Source organism: Octopus bimaculoides, chromosome 1 (assembly GCF_046866305.1).
Source record: "Octopus bimaculoides isolate indiv1 chromosome 1, ASM4686630v1, whole genome shotgun sequence".
In the NCBI taxonomy this organism is placed as follows: domain Eukaryota; kingdom Metazoa; phylum Mollusca; class Cephalopoda; order Octopoda; family Octopodidae; genus Octopus; species Octopus bimaculoides.
In genome coordinates, this window is record NC_142928.1 from 69,047,272 (window position 1) to 69,052,271 (window position 5,000).

The window sequence follows — 5,000 nt, forward strand, 5'->3', positions numbered from 1 at the left end:
AATTTGATTTCTAGGAATTTGTTGGCACTTAGAAATTTATAGTCAGGGTACGAAAGCTGTACGTTCCACATTAATTCACCAGAAATGCTATCTCTCCCTTGTACATTGTATGCTACGTTGACATCTGCATGGCAGCAGACCTCTTGAGAAGTGCATGACATTAATTCCCAGTTACAGAGAACAATATCAGTTCTCCAATGCCTGCACCGATTTGCAGTTTTACTGGGGTGTTCCACTAGCATTCCAATGTATGTACGTATCTATTTATGTATTATGTAAGTACGTATGCATGCAGGAATGTATGTATGTTTGGGTTTTTGTTTGTTCTCACCAATGCCGTTCATAACCGGAGATGGTGTATTTACATCCCCGTTACTTATATATATATACATATATATATATATATATATATATATATATATATATATATATATATATATATATATATATATATATATATATATATATATATATATATATATATATATATATATATATATATATATATATATATATATATATATATATATATATATATATATATATATATATATTTATATATATATATGTATATATATACATATATATATATATATATATATATATATATATATATATATATATATATATATATATATATATATATATATATGTCAACCCAAACATACAGTTCACAATGGAGTACAACCAAAGGGAGCTCCTGTTCTTGGATATACTAATTAAAAAAGTAAACCTAAAAATAGAAACGGACATATTTTACAAAACCACAGACGCCAAACAATATCTACTGTTTGATTCATGCCACCCAAGACACACCAAGACAAACATCCCCTTCAACCTTGCAAGAAGGATATGCACAATAGTGTCAGAAGAAAATACTAGAGACTACAGACTACAAGAACTCAAAAACACACTAATTGACAGACACTACCCAGTTCAACTCATAGAGGAAGGAATCAGACGTGCATCACAAATTAACATAGAAAACTGAAGAAAAGTTAAACACAGCAACACACATTCCCCGAAAATACTGCCGTACATATCCACATACAACCCCAGAAACAAAGAAGCCTTCACCAGTATCACCCAAAACATACCAATGCTACATATGGACCCCAAATTGAAGGAAATTTTACACACACACAAAATCATAAAAAGCCACAAACAACCAAAATCACTGAAAAAGATCCTCACAAAGGCAAAATTACTTTCCGAAACAACAGATGCGAAAGTAAACAAATGTGGTCGACCAAATTGTGCAACATGCCCAAACATTCTTGAAGGTTCAGAATTCCTCTTCAAAAAGGGACACAAATTCAAAGTTAAATCTAACTTTACTTGTGCCTCAGAAAATCTTATTTATGTAATAAGATGTTCGGGCTGCCACGAGAACTACATAGGGTCCACAGGATTATCGCTCAGACGTAGATGCACTCTGCACCGCCAGCAGATTGCACACCCAGAATACCGAATGATACGTTTTAGTGATCATATTGAAAAATGCGCAAAACAAATGCTACCACAAATTATAATCTTTCCTTTTTATCAATGTGCCATTAAAACACCAACACAGATTAGATTAAATAAGGAAACCTTTTTCATTCAAAAATACAAACCCAAACATAACCATTGTTAACACATTTAAATAAGGAAATTCATCACCCCACGGGGGAAAAAAAAGGGGGGAAAATATAGAACAAAACCATGGTAAATTAATCAAATTCTACCACCTCCTAGATTTCGATTATCTCCCCTATACCGGAAGAAATCCCTAATTACTTCCCCCTATCTAGAACTCTTTTTTCTCAGACTGGAACGAACACGACACAATGAAGTAGAGAAATTTGAAAAGACAACACGAAACCGGTTATTTCTCAAAATACAATGTTTATATACCAAAAAGATTTTCTAACATTTTTCTAACATTTTTCTGACATAATTTAAATATATACTTTAACCATGTAACACAAGCCTTCTGTAGTTTTTTTCACTCTTATTATCTTTTATATATATATATATATACATATAAAGTGAAGTGTATTGCCACTTAAGTGTGGCTGACCCAGGTGGCAATACACTTCACTCTATCGTGCAATTACTGTTAATACTTCATTTAGAGAATTAACATTGCTTATATATATATATATATATATATATATATATATATATATATATATATATATATATATATATATATATATATATATATATATATATATATATATATATATATATATATATATATGTATGTATATATATATATAAATATATATATATGTATATATACACCCCCACACTCACATTCATACATACATACATCTACATAACAGCCCACTAACTATTCTACTCTACCTGTGTAACTTGTGTGTATGGGGGTATGGTATCTACTATTTATCCTTCCTATTTAGTATCGAGGAAGTTTAATTTATGAGGACGTATTTCCGTATTTGTGTGAGTGTTGGGTCCTACTGGTGCTTGGATAAGATGCTGATGTCAAATTGACCCAGGTTACCTCTGTGTTGGTCCTTGAAATGTTGGTAGAGTATGGATGACTGTTTTTGTGTCGTCATATTGTCTCATAATGTGTGTTTATGTATATATATATATATATATAGATAAAATGATAGATAGGTAGATAGATAGATAGATAGATAGATAGATACATAGATAGATAGATACATAGATAGATAGATAAAGGTGTGGGTGGATGGTCGCATAAATATATATATATATATATATATATATATATATATATATATATATATATATATATATATGCACAGCTATGTAAGCATATGGATATGAAAATAAACAGATCAACATACAGACGGATATTTACATAAGTTATATGAACAAACAAGCATACATACGCAAAGGAAGACTGAAAAAAATGACAATATATACACACACACTTCACATCACACAAAGACACATATGCAGAATACAAATATACAAATGTACACACATTAATACATATGCACATATACATCCATGCATACACATATCCATACATACATACATGCATGCATGTATAGGCGCACACAAACTCACTAATCCACACACATTCGTACAAACAAACGAAACGGAATGTAGTGTGAATAACAGACGGAGTCAAAACTATTGAAAAGGTTGCAAGATGCAACGAAAATCTTAGTAAAATATAAAAAAAATAATAAGTGGAAATTTTACTGTTGAGTGTGTTAAATTATAAGGATAAAAAAGAAAATGACTCTCGCCAGACACAACAGAATATATATATATATATATATATATATATATATATATATATATATATATATATAATATTAGGGATAAGAATCCAAAATTACAGGTAAAAACTCAATTAAACTCAATCTATTAACAATTAAAACTAAAATAAGTTTCAGAGTATTAAATATGTATATATATATATATATATATATATATATATATATATATATATATATATATATATATATATATATATATATATATATATATATATATATATATATATATATATGCGTGTGTGCATGTTTGTGTAAATATGTGTGTGCACGTTAGTGTTGGAAAACATCGCATGGACTTACCTAGCATATAAGTATATACCGTCTGTCTATACTGTTTGTAAATCCTCTCAACGTGTAACATTTTCTTTTCTCAGTATAACTACAGTATATTAATCTATCCATCCAGGCTTTATCGTAAATTCTACCAGATGCTTATAGATTTTCTTTCTCTCTTTATATATATATTTTTTTTTCGTCTTTGTCATACGTGCATTTCTATTGTAGCTAAAAAAAAACGTTTTTTCTAAAAAATGTTTTGATACGTCGAACTATTTTTTTTTCTTTGGTAAATATATATATTTTTTAAAATTTATTTTTATGCAGCTGTCAAATTTTACTTTTACTCAGGAAAATTCTCATGAAAATATAGAAAACAAAAGCCAAAAGGAACATATAAGCGAAATAATTTCTTACTTAATCCGAAGTCATTTATGGTAGGCAAGATTACAAAGGACTCAACTGTGTTTCATGAATTAGGCATATGAATTATACTCGATATTTATCAGGTTCTGCTGATATTCATCTATCTGTACTTTTATGTCTACACACCCACACATACACACACACACACACACACACACACACACACACACACACACACACACACATATATATATATATATATATATATATATATACAGGTACACATCGATAAATACACACACACACATATGCACATATATCTATATATTCATTTTTGTCGACGTGTGTAGACTCACCTGGAGAACTATATGCTTCGTATTAAACAGCAGCATATATCACTTTGGTGCGTAAGTGTATCTTATCTGGGCGCGCTTTTCCATTATTTGCCAGACATTGAACACATTTGCTTTAATTTTCTCTAAAAAATAAATTTAAAAAATGCCCGATCTTATATATTTTTCTATCTATAGCCAAACAGGAATGCGTTAAGCTGAATAGCTCAGTGACTACTGAGAAAATTTGTAGAAATACATATGAATAAAATGCAAAATATGTATTCATTGAAATTACGTTGTCTTAGGCTGAGAAGTTTAGAAAAATGCTGTCTAGCAATTGCGATCAACTCCACTCAAGAAATACAGAGAATTTCACGACCGAAGAACTCTCAGATAATTATATGCTGTTAAGAAAACAATGGACTGGTTGTGTCGAGAAAGACAACAACTGAGGACAAACATTTCATCCTCGTTAATTATAATGAGCAAAGCAGATTCTCTTACCATGCATAAGCCATTAAACGAGATATGATATTTAAAATCATGTATATATCTTGAATAGCATATGATGCTTATTTCTCATATACGTACGTGTATGCGTATATAGATATATATATACGCTTATACTTTTACACTTATACATGAACTGACGTATAAATACATATACATACATGCATACACACACACTCGCATACACACACACACACACACACACACACATATATATATATATATATATATATATATATGCGTA

At 29.6% G+C, this 5,000-nt stretch overlaps 1 protein-coding gene across 4 annotated transcripts in view; it reads right to left on the reverse strand.

Moving 5' to 3' along the window:
- LOC106873299 (neuronal acetylcholine receptor subunit alpha-10) overlaps positions 1 to 5,000 on the reverse strand; it is a 1,766,016-nt gene that overhangs the window by 1,186,350 nt on the left and 574,666 nt on the right. The window contains exon 1 of one of the 4 annotated variants that reach the window (XM_089352076.1): positions 3,570 to 3,652. The exons of the other annotated variants lie outside the window; for them this stretch is intronic. The gene's annotated coding sequence lies outside the window, so the exon portion shown is untranslated. Of the gene's footprint in view, positions 1 to 3,569; positions 3,653 to 5,000 lie in introns of those variants that run through there. 4 annotated transcript variants of the gene reach the window in all.